At 37.1% G+C, this 16,115-nt stretch overlaps 1 long non-coding RNA gene across 1 annotated transcript in view; it reads right to left on the bottom strand.

The window, feature by feature from the left end:
• Window positions 1-2,730: 2,730 nt before the first annotated feature.
• The window catches only part of LOC118766783, a 17,514-nt gene continuing 4,129 nt past the window's right edge, over window positions 2,731-16,115 (bottom strand). The window contains exons 2-4 of the long non-coding RNA XR_005002694.1: window positions 14,326-14,336; window positions 5,132-5,142; window positions 2,731-2,742 (exon numbers count right to left, since the gene is read on the bottom strand). This is a non-coding gene — a long non-coding RNA (uncharacterized LOC118766783). The remainder of the gene's footprint in view (window positions 2,743-5,131; window positions 5,143-14,325; window positions 14,337-16,115) is intronic.

The raw sequence follows: 16,115 nt of genomic DNA, 5'->3' as shown, positions 1-16,115 counted from the left end.
ACACACACACACACACACACACACACACACACACACACACATATATATATATATATATATATATATATAAACACGACTGGCTTCCTCACAGTTTTTGTCAGCCTGGGACATTAGTAGAAGACACTTGCCCAAGATGCTGTGCAGTGAGATTGAACCCGAAATTATGGGGCTGCAACGTAAGCTTATAAATCACACAACCAAAGACTACATTGTCGAATTGTTTATTTTTGTTGTTCGCCATTCTGAGGTCAATGAAATATTTACCAGTTGATATAATTAGAGCTGTAACTGCTGGGTTCCAGCAAGGCCCACAGTCCAGCGACCAAAACTAAAGGCAAAAAAAAACAAAAAAAAACAAAGAAAATTTTAGAAAATAAATAAATAAAGGAATAGAAAAAAAAGTCAGAAGAGAGTCAATTCACATCACTTAAGATACTAAAGCTCTTGAGATAGACACAAATGCTATACAGGTCTCCTCCCAAGTCCTTCACGCGCGCGCGCATACACACACTCAAACACACACACACACACAATGACATATATATATACATATATATATATATATGTATATATAGATATACATATATATATATATATATATATATATATACATATATATATATATGTATGTATATGTATATATATCTATATATAATATATATACATATACATACATATATATATATACATATATATATATGCATATACATACATATATATATATATACATATATATGTATATACATATACATACATATATTTATGTATGCATATATATATATATATATATATATATATATATACATATATACATATATATATACACACATATATATATATATGTATGTATGTGTGTGTGTATGTGTGTGTGTGTGTGTGTGTGCGCACATGTATGTATAGGTGTATATAATATATAGGTGAGGGCGCGAGGCTTAGTGGTTAGGGCATTCGGCTCATGATCGTAAGGTTGTGAGTTCGATTCCCGGCGACGCGTTGTGTCCTTGAGCAAGACACTTTATTTCACGTTGCTCCAGTCCACTCAGCTGGCAAAAATGAGTTGTACTTGTATTTCAAAGGGTCAGCCTTGTCACTCTCTGTGTCACGTTGATTATCCCCGAGAACTACGTTAAGGGTACACGTGTCTGTGGAATGCTCAGCCATTTGCACGTTAATTTCACGAGCAAGCTGTTCCGTTGATCGTATCAGCTGGGACCCTCGTCGTCGTAACCGGCGGAGTCTTTATAATATATAGATACAGTGGTGGGCAAAAATAGGTATGCAGTTGCTTAATATGAGTGGAATGTTCTTCACCTTTCTCTGTTTCATTTTTGGGGGTGGGGGTGGGGGATAAGAACTCTATGATTCTATGTTCTTTTAAACTAAATTCTTGTATAATAAGCAAAAAAAGCTAGTTCTAAAATCTCTCTATGAGATGAACGCAGTAACTGTACTAGCAAGTAATGTTCTTAGCCACTTCAATATGGCTGTTCTGTTGGAACGTATTTTACTGCGATTTCTTAACCCCAATAGGACATCTCTAACTGGTTAACGACGCACAGCTGCATCCGATATACAGCGAGCAGGGGAGCAAACTCTTACCATCTTCTAGCGACGGGATCAGCAGACCAGCCTGGTTTCGAGCTATTTCCGTCTCTCTTCGGTACTGGACACCTCGTCTGGTAGAAATGGAAGTAGCCCGCTTCTGCTCAAATTCAAGCAACACACTGTCGCTGATCTTGCAACAAACGAAAAGGCTAGTACTAAAAACTCTCTAAGAGATGAACGCATTATTGACATATTATAATCATGCTATTTAGCTCTCTTTAATTTTAGCCCTCTGCAGGAGCTAGCTTAAAAGACTGCACAGAGCGCGGCTTTGAAGCTAGTTCTATAATAAAAGAATTATTCTTTATTTCAATTATTTGTCAATGTGGCTGGAAATTTGACCAACGATGAACGAAAGCAACAGGATGTCTACTTTCCCCCACCACTATGTACAATGATTTCTCAATAAACACGGGACTATCTATGTATGTCTGCATGTATGGACGTATGTATGTATTTATATATATGTATATGTATATAATGTGTGTATATATATATATATATATATATATATATATATATATAAACAATTATAGATAAAGGCAAAAGTAAAAGTTTTCTATGCCAATTTGCTGAAAAATAGACTTTAAATCGTCTAACCACATACAATACTATTCACTATAAATTCTTATCGTGTTCCACGCTGATGAAGGAAGAATCCTTTTGAAGATGACGGAATTTAAAGATTTTCTGTTAGCTTGCTTTCCTCGTTTCAACACGCTTCGTATGTACAGTGAACAATATTGTATGTGGTTAGACGATCTAAAGTCTATTTTTCATCATATTGGTATAGAAAATTTTTTTCTTTTGCCTTTATTTATAATTGTTTATAATTTTCACCTTAAGAGGTATTTTAATATGTTGGCCACTGACGTGTTGCAGGATTTTTGGTGTGAATGAAACAGATATTTTTGTATTTCGGGATTCTTTTATTTTTTATTCTTTTACTTGTTTCAGTCATTTGACTGCGGCCATGCTGGAACACCGCCTTTAGTCGAACAAATCGATCCCACCGGGACTTATTCTTTGTAAACCTAGTACTTATTCTATCGTTCTCTTTTGCCAAACCGCTAGGTTACGGGGGATGTAAACACACTACCATCGGTTGTCAAGCGATGGTCTGTGGCTTACGATTGGCTATAATTATCAAAATTTGCAAACTTTAATGGCTAATAACTCTTTATTTATTGATTTATAGCGAAAATTACTTTCACGTCATTAATTAGCTTATAAAAGTGTATCATTACACTGAATATGAAATCAATTCGAACAGAAAATTGACGCTGGCAGCCGCTGGCAACCAAACAGACAAGATCCGAACCGGCTGTCATTTCTCCCTAGATATTCCGCAGTCGTACTCTAAGAGATCGTTTATTGTTTTTTTCTTTTGCCGTCTTTTGCTTCTTCTAGTTGTTTCAGTTATCAAATAGCGGCCATGCTAGGGCATCGCTTTCATCGATCCTTATACTTAAATGTTTAAAGTTTGGTACTTATTCTATCGCGTTTTTTTTTTTTTGCCGAACAGGTTAGCTTAAGAGAACGTAAGTAAACCAACACCAGTTGTCAAATTACGGCTGACAGACAGACAGACAGACACACGTCTAAAGTGCCATATTGTAGAACTGAACCTGAAATCACGTGGTTCAGAAGCAAATTTCTTACCACACAGGCATGTTTGCGCCTAAAAAAAAAGATATGAGGTCGTTTAATTTAAATTTACAACGACCACTAAAATGAATTTTAGCACGCTACTTCACCCAACAAACCACTTCAAGCCACATCCCTACCCGTTTCTTCTACCTATGAACACCACCCAAACACATTACCAACTTCTACCCACATCCCTACCCGTTTCTACCCACTTCTCTATCCACTTCTACCTGTGAACGCTACCCACTTCTACCGCATCCCTACCCACATCTACCTATGAACGCTACCCACTTCTACCCAAATACGCTACCCACTTCTACTCGCATCCCTATCCACATCTACCTATGAACGCTACCCACTTCTTCTACTCGCATCCCTACCCACATCTACCTATGAACGCTACCACTTCCACCCAAACACGCTACCTACTTCTTCTACCCGCATACCTACCAACATCTACCTATGAAAGCTACCCACTTCTACCCAAACACGCTACCCACTTCTTCTACCGCATCCCTACCCACATCTACATATGAACGCTACCCACTTCCACCCAAACACGCTACCCACTTCTTCTACTCGCATACCTACCCACATCTACCTATGAACGCTACCCACTTCTACCAAACGCGCTACCCCCTTCTTCTACCTGCATCCCTACCCACATCTACCTATGAACGCTACCCACTTCTACCCAAACACGCTACCCACTTCTACCGTATCCTTACCCACATCTACCTATGAACGCTACCCAATTCTACCCAAACGCACTACCCCCTTCTTCTACCCAAACGCGCTACCCCCTTCTTCTACCTGCATCCCTACCCACATCTACCTATGAATGCTACCCACTTCTACCCAACCATGCAACCCATTTCTATCCACACACGCTCCCACATTTACTCACAAACACTACCAACCTCTTCCACTCAGAAACACTACCCACATCTACCCTCAAACTTTTTCTACCCCCAATTTTTTTTTTACCCGTGGATATTGCCACATCCCGCTAAGAGCCGTTACAGGAGTCGATCGACCTGCTAGAAATTGCAGTCAAATCTTCATTTAGCTATTCTCTACCGTCTCAGACTCTTAAACTAACTGGATTCTCTTTGGTCTTTTGTATGTGTACGTCTCTTTCCTCCTTCTCTCCTTTTTTCTCTCTCCCCTCTCTCTCTCTCCTTTTCTCTTTCTCTCTGTATGAGTGTGTATGTGTGTGTATATATGTGGTGTATATAATGTTGAGTATATATGGGTTGTGTTTCCTGCGTTTAAGAGTGTGTGTGCGTTAGTGTGTGTGTGTGAGTTGATTTGTGAGAACATTCTAAAGAACACGACTCATACAAACAACACATGTATGTAGGTATGTATGTATGTTTGCATGTATGTGTGTATACATATATATATTACATTACATATCTGTATAGGTATATATGTGTGTTTGAGTATACACACACACACACGCACACACACACACACACACACACACACACACACATAATACACATACACGCACACATACATACACATACACAACGACACATTGGATGATACAGTTTCACTGGTTGAAAAGAAAAATCAAATCAAATCAAATCAAATGACAGGTTGATCACGACCGGAACGCCTTTAACCGAGTGTCTTACTCGCTCAGAACCGACCATGGGCTAAACAACAACATCCTGCCACTACTCGACCAAAAGGACAGTGAAGCCTTTATAATTATGTCTACTTACTTCAACATCCTGTTTGAAAACAATGCTGTTATTGTTGTTGCTGAAGTGTAGCCTCAGACCAGCTCTGTTAGAAAGCAAGAATATGATTAATGGCGTTCCAACTGTGGCCATTCCGTAATTTATTTGTCACTTTTTGTTCCGACCTTGAAGTATACTTTGGACTAATTCGTTCCATGTGTCTCTTGTTTCTAAGATAGTTAGTTGTGTGGCATTTGAGAGATATTTGGTTACTATTTCTAGCAGGCTTACGGCTATGTAGAGGCTCCCTCTGTTGTGACCGTTGTTGGCTAAACACATTCCAGTTGTGACCATTCAGGCTTTTTTTCTGACAATGTATATCTTAGACTATTCGATGTGCCTGTTCTTTCGAAGGACAGCAACAACTGCATGAGATTTGAGGGAGATTTGGTTGCTATTTTTAGTAGGTCGAGCGACCATGAAGATCCTCTTCTATTAATGTTGTTACTGTTGATCAAAGACGTACCGATCGTGACCAGTCCGCCTTTATTCTGGCAGAGTGCATCTATGTGAGATTTGAGGTAGATTTGTCTCTTATTTCTAGCAGGTCGATCAGCCACGCAGGCAGCTTCAGTTGTTGCTGTTATGGATTAAACACGTTCCAACCATGACCTTTCTGTACTTTTTCGGACGCAATGTGGATTACTACTTTATTCAATATGTTCGTTCTTTCTAATGTAACTGTGTGGGATGTAGCTGTTATTTCTTGCATGTCGAGTAGTCATGTAGAGGCATCCCGGCTGATGTCGGTGGTGTTGTTTGCCGTTGCAGTTGCTGCTGCTGCTGCTATTTTTTTTTTTTTTTTGCTTCTGTTTCCCCTTCAGCTGAGACCTGATGGGAGCAAAGCAATGAGATAAGTTTCAGGACTTATCAATCACCATCACTATCATCATAACGAAATCTTCTGGAATTTAAGATGGGAGTCCTTGTTCATATATATATATAGAAAAGTGGAGGCGCATGGCCCAGTGGTTAGGGCAGCGGACTCGCGGTCATAGGATCGCGGTTTCGATTCCCAGACTGGGCGTTGTGAGTGTTTATTGAGTGAAAACACCTAAAAGCTCCACGAGGCTCCGGCAGGGGATGGTGGTGATCGCTGCTGTACTCTTTCACCACAACTTTCTCTCACTCTTACTTCCTGTTTCCGTTGTACCTGAATTTCAAGGGGCCGGCCTTGTCACTCTCTGTGTCACGCTGAATATCCCCGAGAACTACGTTAAGGGTGCACGTGTCTGTGGAGTGCTCAGCCACTTACACGTTAATTTCACGAGCAGGCTGTTCCGTTGATTCGGATCAACCGGAACCCTCATCGTCGTAACCGACGGAGTGCTTCCTAATATAGAAAAGTATGCATTCTTTCCTTATTATTCTGTACACTGTATGCCCTCTTTCTTTTACTTGTTTCAGTCATTTAACTATGGCCATGCTGGAGCACCGCCTTTAGTCTTATGAAAATTAAGTAATAAGGTGCTAAATATATACTCTTTACTCTTTACTCTTTACTTGTTTCAGTCATTGACTGCGGCCATGCTGGAGCACCGCCTTTAGTCGAGCAACTCGAACCGGACTTATTCTTTGTAAGCCCAGTACTTATTCTATCGGTCTCTTTTTGCCGAACCGCTAGGTGACGGGGACGTAAACACACCAGCATCGGTTGTCATGCAATGCTAGGGGGACAAACACAGACACGCAAACACACACACATATACATATATACATATATACGACAGGCTTCTTTCAGTTTCCGTCTACCAAATCCACTCACAAGGCATTGGTCGGCCCGGGGCTATAGCAGAAGACACTTGCCCAAGATGCCACGCAGTGGGCCTGAACCCGGAACCATGTGGTTAGTTATACAAAATAAATATGGAAAGGGTAATATAATAGGTAAAAGTATATATATTTTTGAATGTATGGATAATATAACTACAATACAGCATTCATATGTATAGAGATATAATAAAAATACATCAAAAATATATAATAAAATAATAAAGAATAGAAAAATAAATGGGCATATTAGAAATCCCCTAAGGCACGAATCACATATATTTGCACGCTGATATATGTGGATATTCAACTTTATGTTTGAATTATTCTAATTAATTTTTAAAGTTTGAATCGAAACAGCTGTCAGAGATTATGTCTATTTTTGTAATAGATAAATAATTATTAATTGATTTATCTCTATTTTCTTATATATATATCTATATATCTATATATCTCTATCTATATATCTATCTATCTATCTATCTATCTATCTATCTATCTATCTATCTATCTATCTATCTATCTATCTCTATCTATCTATATCTATCTATCTATCTATCTATCTATCTATCTATCTCTTTAATTATCTATCTATCTATCTATCTATCTATCTATCTAATCTCTCTATTTATCTATCTCTCTATCATCTATCTATCTATCTAATCTATCTATCTATCTATCTATCTACATCTATCTATCTATTTATAATACATTTAAAAATTTAAAATATAAAAATTAAAAATTTTAAAAATCATAATAATTAAATTTTTAATTTTATATTTATTATATATTATATATAATAATATATTTATTTTTTATGTTTTGGTTTATGTCTATGACTGCTTGAGTTGCCTAATAGTGGTTTTGTCTCTAATTTATATATATATATATATATTATATATATATATATATATATATATTTATATATGAGGATAATATCGATATTTAAGTGTCGAAATTATCAAGTGGCCAGCATGAAAGAAATACCTTACAAAGGTAAAAAAATTTTTAACAATTAAAAATGAGGGTGTCTAGAAGACACCAACATGCCGAAATAGCAGTCGAAACTCTGACTATAAAACCACGTTAAATGTTCATATCGCACCATGAGGTAAAGCGGAGGGGCAAAACATACAAGCAAAAATTATTGAATAATTCAAGATCCAAGGATTTCTGGTTCTGCTTTAGATAAGCTTTACCGTCATCAATTGAATATATCAATTGATGACGGTAAAGCTTATCTAAAGCAGAACCAGAAATCCTTGGATCTTGAATTATTCAATAATTTTTGCTTGTATGTTTTGCCCCTCCGCTTTACCTCATGGTGCGATATGAACATTTAACGTGGTTTTATAGTCAGAGTTTCGACTGCTATTTCGGCATGTGGGTGTCTTCTAGACCCCCTCATTTTATATTATATATATATATATAATATATATATATATATATATATATATATATATATATGTATATCAAAACAAGTTAAAAGTGTGGTTTGTTAGCAATTAGAAACTAAATCAAAATTAATAGAGGTCACCAAAGTGACAGAGGGTACTGGCTAGCACCGCTTTTGCTAAATAGTTAGAGTTAAAATAACTCAAAAGCCCAAAATGCACTGTCTTAATATATATATGGTTCAAAATTGTGCGAAAAATATAAAAAAAAAGACAGAGACAGGTGAGTAAGAACAAACAAGATGTATTAGTTTCACGCTCAGGGAAAATGGAAGAATCTTTTTGACGTTTCGAACCTATATCATCAACAGAAAGGAATGAAGAAAGAAAACAGATGAGGAGAAGAGAAAAAACGGAGAAAGAAAATAAACGTGCCTGTATTAAAGCTTGCGCATGTTGAATTGCATATATATATATGTATATATATATATTATATATATATAATATATATATATATAATTATATATATATATATATATATATATAATATATATATATATAGAGAGAGAGAGAGAGAGAGAGAGAGAGGGAGAGAGAGAGAGACTACATTTTGATCTTATAGATATGAACTTCTATAACACATATATATTTATGTATATACATATGTATAGTATATATGTGTGTATGGAAAGCTGTGCTGAAGAAGGATGTGAAATATATATGCAAGTATATGAAATATATATCAAAAATATATATGGAATATATATTCAATTGTTTATAATCCAGAAACATGAGTTCACAGATAACCATCAGACTTCGTTTTCGTTATCTATTCCTTCTGTTTGCATATGTGAATTACAGGGTTGTCATGCCCGGAGTCCAACTTTGATAGAATAAGCATTCTTGACTGCTATTTCTATTTTTTCGGTATGCGGTCAAGCAACCTGTTTGCCTGTCCCTTTTTCTTATATACAATATATATACTGAACTTTACAGAAGTTCCTGCCGGTTAATCGGCTATATTTACATACCGAATTCTACCAGTAAATAATGGGGTTTTTTTAAAAGCCTTTATAGAAATATTACTCTTATTATTAATTACTATGGATTTTTCACTCCCTTATGACAACCTAATGGTTCCCCATCTTATGGAACTATTTTTGTAGTGCGCATGGCAAAATTTTGGAGGGAAGATTACGAATTCAAAAGTCTATGTAGGTTTACTTTTGCTCACTTTCTTCAAATATTTTTGATGTCGCATGGTCAGAAGGTTGAGGTACGTCGCATTTTTTATCTAGATATAAATCTTTTTCAATGGAAAGCTGTGCTGAAGAAGGATGTGAAATATAATGAATGTATATGAAATATATATCAAAAATAATATGGAATATATATTCAATATGTTTATAATCCAGAAACATGATGTTCACAGATAACCATCAGACTTCGTTTTCGTTATCTATTCCTTCTGTTTGCATATGTGAATTACAGGGTTGTCATGCCGGAGTCCAACTTTGATAGAAATAAGCATTCTTGACTGCTATTTCTATTTTTTCGGTATGCGGTCAAGCAACGTGTTTGCCTGTCCCTTTTTCTTATATACAATGTATGTAAATATATATATATATAATTCACGCAAACCAAGGTCATACTGATAAATAATAATATACGTATATACATTCAACATACATAGACACATGTATATATATATATATATACATACATATATATAATATATATATATATATATATATATATATATATATATATATATATATATATATATGTATGTATGTATATATATACACACACTCCTATCTAGTACTTTTTCACTTGTATACCTATGCATGCATGGTTTTGCATGTATGTGTGTGTATGTTTGTATGTATGTGTATGTATGTTTGTATCATGTATGTAGTATGTATGTACGTACGTACATATGTATGTATGCATCTACGTATGTATGTATACATGTATCTGTGTATATCATTTAGTAGTGTGACCTTGGTTAGCTGAATTTGAGATGGAAGTGTTGTTTACTGTTGGTTTTCGTTTCAACCTTATTACTCATTATTTATTATTATTATTATTATTATTATTATTATTATTATTATTATTATTTATCGTTATTATTATTGTAGTTTTTGTTGTTGTTATTATTATTATTATTATTATTTGCTTACTACGGCAAGAGGAAATTTTTGTGGAATCTGCTTTTGCTGAGCAACAAATAAAATTCTACACTTTCAACTGATAAGGAGCTGTTCTTTTGTTTTCCTTTTCTTGCAGAGTGAGCTGGTTTGCGTCTGTACATTCATGTCTATGCTTAGTTCGTTGCTTGTGGCGTGGCCGTATCATAAACAAGAATGCTGTATATTGTTGATGTTGCTGTTTGTTGTTTAGTCCCAGGTCATAAGTCCAGGAACGAAATTTTTTTAGAGGGTGCGGACCCAGCGCCAATTTAAAAAATCTTTTTTTACAAATATGCGCAGGAGTGGCTGTGTGGTAAGTAACCTGCTTACCAACCACACTGTTCCAGGTTCAGTCCCACTGCGTGGCACCTTGGGGAAGTGTCTACTACTATAGCCTCGGGCCGACCAAAGCCTTGTGAGTGGATTTGGTAGACAGAAACTGAAAGAAGCCTGTCGTATATATGTATATATATATATATATATATATATATATATATATATATATATATATATATATATATTATATATAATTATATGTATGTATATATATATATATATATAATCTATATATATATATTATATATATATATATATAATATATATATCATATATATATATATGTATATATATGTGTGTGTGTGTTTGTGTGTCTGTGTTTGTCCTCCCACATCGCTTGACAACCGTTGCTGGTATGTTTACGTCCCCGTTACTTAGCGGTTCGGCAAAAGAGACCGATAGAATAAGTACTAGGCTTACAAAGAATAAGACCTGGGGTGGGTTGATTTGCTCGACTAAAAGGCGGTGCTCCAGCATGGCCGCAGTCAAATGACTGAAACAAGTAATAGAGAGTAAACCGAATTTTTCAATCTCAATATCAAATGAAATAAAGAATGGCGAACTGGTGGAATCGTTAGCACGCCTGGCAATAATGCTAAGCGGCATTTCGTCCGGCCTTACGTTCGGATTTCAAATGCCGCCGCAGTCGAGTTTACCTTTTATCCTTTCGGGGTCAATAGAATAAGTACAAGTGGAGCACTGCGGTCCATCTAATCGACTAACCACACCCACTAAAATTTCAGGCCTTGCGCCTATAGTAGAAAGGATTATTATTATTATTATTATTATTATTATTATTATTATTATTATTATTATTGAATGAGAGAGCAGTGCATGCCATCAAAGTAATACTGGGGTAAAATATACGAAGCCCAATATACCCATCATGACTACCCGTCTGATAAGGGTACACCAGGCACTTGCATCACAACCATATGTGCGCGACATGGTGATTTCATATCAAGATAAACAGCACATGACCTTGCAGGTGGGGCCCAGTTAGAATTTTCTTCAGGTTGAGTAGCCCATCCCGCTCAAAATGTCCCTGAATAAGGGTTGTTTAAGGATGTTGAAAGAACCACCCATGTTTCCAGAGGTGAATTATTCAAACCCCAAAGAATCCCTCTCAACACATGGCTATGATGCTCCCCCACTACTTCTGCTCGTGATCAGAGATGCACACATCGCCAGCCACTAAGGGACATGCTCAGCTGGTTAAGATCAAACAACTGACAAGCAAATCTATGGTATTGAGCAGAATATTTGCTGTAGCCCATCTTTTATACCAAGACAAAACAATGTACATGATAACACTGCAAAACAATGTACATGATATTATTATTATTATTATTATTATTATTATTATTATTATTATTATTATTATTATTATTATTGAGTGAGCGAGCAGAGCATGCCATCGAAGTGACACTGGGGTAAAATATACGAAGCCCAGTATACCCATCATGACTACCCGTCTGATAAGGGTACACCAGGCACATGCATCACAATCATATGTGCGCGACATGGTGATCTCATATCAAGATAAACAGCACATGACCTTGCAGGTGGAGCCCAGTTAAAATTTTCTTCAGATCGAGTAACCCATCCCGCTCAAAAGGTCCCTGAATAAGGGTTGTTTAAGGATGTTGAACGAAACACCCTATTATTATTATTATTATTATTATTATTATTATTATTATTATTATTATTATTATTATTATTGTTATTATTATTGTTATTATTATTGTTATTATATAGCAATCAAATCAGATAAATCTAATATTGGAAAAATAGTGTTTCATATCAGTCCAAAAATGTTTCTACACTCGTTCGTCTTGGCGATCCCACCCACCCAAAAAGTTTCAGGGGATGCGCTTGCACCCCTTGTATCCTCTGTTCTCGTGTCTATGCCCCAGGCCTGTCCTGACTCAGTAGACCCGTGTGTGTGTGTGTGGTGTGTGTGTGTGTGTGTGTGTGTGTGTGTGTGTGCGTGCGTGCGTGTGTTTGTGTATGTGTGTATGGGGCCCGAAGTGAGTATTGAACCCAGCGCCCCAGTGGTGAATTATGATGACAGAAAAAGTGACATAAAATGGTTAAGTTGAGATTATTTTAAAGAACTGTTAAAGACGCTTTGTTTGAAATAACTGAAATCACGTAATCATTCCGGAGTGGGGCCGGGGTGACCGTTTCACCTTCATTGTAATATTTTCATTTTATTCATTTTTCATGTGTTAATTGTCCCCGCGTGTGTGTTTGTATCTCTATATCGGTCCCTTGTGGGCAATAAAAAAAAATCATGTATGTAGCTAGCTTGCCTGATGACTGGATGGAGAAAGAGAAAGAGAGAGAGAGTGGGAGGCGTGTATGCACGCCCCCACCACCCCCACCACTGAGTTGGCCCATGACCAAACCTGTTCCGTTAATGATTCTCTAAACCATTTTTGCTTCGGGTGTTTGTGTATAAAAAAAAACAATATTATCCAATGCTTAGCGGTATTTCGTCTGCGTTACGTTGTGAGTTCAAATTCCGCCGAGGTCGACTTTGCCTTTCATCCTTTCGGGGTCGATAAATTAAGTACCAGTTACGCACTGGGGTCGATGTAATCGACTTAATACCTATGTCTGTCCTTGTTTGTCCCCTCTGTGTTTAGCCCCTTGTGGGTAATAAAGAAATAGGTTGGGTATATTTTTAGAGAGATCTGGTCGCTTTTCTAACACCTTGAACCTAAAGCCTCCTTCATTGTGTAGTTTAGTAAGTCAAAAATGCGCTCTATCGATACTATGGTCCACAAGGCATGGTCTCTAAACCTGGATATTGTTCGGAAGTCACAAGAAGCACACCTACGTATGTAAAGATCCAGATGAGATTGAACCTTGTCTCAAGGTAGTGTTAATCCACTTATCAATAGGTTTCTGGCCGTTTTTCTTTCTCAAACTCCGTAAACTCCAGTAAAATATTAACGTCTCCAGATTTCACAATTTGTTGGATGTTTGTCTTTTAAAAAACTGATTTCTTGTTCGTAAATATTTTCAGGTTTTCTATAAATTTGTTCTTTTCAAGCGACAGGCATCAGACAAGCATTCTAAATTTTCCTCTGTGAGAGGAAGGAGAGGCTGTGGAAGGAGTAGGTGTAGGAGTGGCTGTGTGGTAAGTAGCTTGCTTACGAACCACATGGTTCTGGGTTCAGTCCCATTGCGTGGCAACTTGGGCAAGTGTCTTCTACTATAGCCTCGGGCTGACCAAAGCCTTGTGAGTGGATTTGGTAGACAGATACTGAAAGAAGCCCGTCGTATATATGTATATATATATATATATGTGTGTGTGTGTGCGTGCGTGCGTGTGTGTGTGTGTGTGTGTATGTGTTTTTGTGTCTGTAATTGTTCTCCCAACATCGCTTGACAACCGATGCTGGTGTGTTTATGTCCCCGTAACTTAGCGGTTCGGCAAAAGAGACCGATAGAATAAGTACTAGGCTTACAAAGAATAAGTCCTGGGGTTGATTTGCTCGACTAAAGGCGGTGCTCCAGCATGGCCACAGTCAAATGACTGAAACAAGTAAAAGAGTAAAAAAGTAAAAGAGAGTAAGATTTTCTTTGGTATTTTCGACTCCTTCATACGCATTGTACATTCAACCCATCTGGTCTTCACTTCAAGAAGCTTTGTATTCTGTGCAGTGATGGTGGTGTTCTAGGTAGGATGTAATTTGTGGGAGATTTGGCTGATATTTCGAACTGCGGTGAGCTGGCAGAAACGTTAGCACGCCGGGCGAAATACGTAGCCGTATTTCGTCCGCCGTTACGTTCTGAGTTCAAATTCTGCCGAGGTCGACTTTGCCTTTCGGGGTCGATAAATTAAGTACCAGTTACGCATTGGGGTCGATATAATCGACTTAATCCGTTTGTCTGTCCTTGTTTGTCCTCTCTGTGTTTAGCACCTTGTGGGTAGTAAAGAAACAGGTATTTCTAACATGTCAAGCAATCAAATAGAGGCTATCCCTGAACAAGAATCCCGTTGCTTTTCACTTTGTCAGACCAGGAAATGGCCGCAGATGTTACATAGAGATCACTCGATGCTAACATTGCAGCTGCATGGTTCGAATGCAGAGTTGCAGAAAGGATCCGTTTAGCGAGCATCTGTCGATTAGTATTAACTAAAGACCTATAAACCGATTAACTAGTAAATTATAGATCGATACATGCATTGGTTCAATGTATATGGAGTAGAGCCCGGATTAAGACCCATTTAAGCACTTAAGAGATTTTGGTGGCCCCAGATACAAATAATAGAAACAAAAAGAAACTATTAAATTTTTTTTAGTTTTCAAAATGAAACAAAACTAACAGTAAGAAGGAAAGTAGTGTATATCTTTGTATATTTCCACTTTATTAATATATGAAGAAGTTCTCTATTTTTTTAATTACAGTCTTTGATCATATCTTCAAAATTAATCTTACATAATACGTTTGTTTCTGTACTTAAAAGAGATAAGCATTCCGAATATTATTTTAACAAGTTTGAAGTGATATCTTTTGTGTGGAGGCGCAATGGGCCAGTGGTTAGGGCAGCGGACTCGCGGTCGTATGATCGCAGTTTCGATTCCCGGGTGTTGTGAGTATTTTTTTGAGCGAAAACACTTAAAGCTCCACGAGGCTCCGGCAAGGGGTTGTGGCGAACCCTGCTGTACTCTTTCACCACAACCTTCTCTCACTCTTTCTTCCTGTTTCTGTTGTACCTGTATTTCAAAGGACCAGCCTTGTCACGCTGAATCTCCCCGTGAACTACGTTAAAGGTACACACGTCTGTGGAATGCTCAGCCACTTGCACGTTAATTTCACGAGCGGGCTGTTTCGTTGATCGGATCAAATGGAACCCTCGTCGTCGTAACCGACGGAGTGCCACGCACGCACGATTTCTTTTGTGCCGTAAACTATTTACCATTTTGCTTAATGGTTAATCCAACGCTGACTCAGAGTGAAGTGTATATATCCTGGAGTCACAGTATGGTCGAATGTTTAAGAGGTTTAAGAGGTTAGCACTTTAGGTAAAAAAAAAAAAAAATGTCACTTTTTCTCATAACTTCAGGTAAATCTACGTGTCGAATGAATTCTACAGGTAACTAGAAAGTGAGTCTTGTCACTTGCTGTGTTGCACTGAATTCAGCCGGAGAATTACGTTAAGAGTACAGTGATCCCTCGACTATCGCGGGTGTTACGTTCAAAAACACCCCGCGATAGGCGAAAATCCGTGAAGTGGAAACAGTACTGTACAGTCTATTTTTAAAAAATTATTTTCATAATCTGTATATATTAATTTTATTATAAATGCGAAACAACACCACGGAGGAATGGGCGTAAGCTTAAAATAATAAACCGCGTTAGATGAACCGCGATATGGTGAGGGCTTACTGTACTCGTGT

The sequence above is a fragment of the Octopus sinensis genome, linkage group LG17 (genome assembly GCF_006345805.1).
Source record: "Octopus sinensis linkage group LG17, ASM634580v1, whole genome shotgun sequence".
NCBI lineage: Eukaryota > Metazoa > Mollusca > Cephalopoda > Octopoda > Octopodidae > Octopus > Octopus sinensis.
The sequence above is the reverse complement of the archived record's forward strand: the minus strand, read 5'-3'. Positions and strand labels throughout refer to the sequence as shown.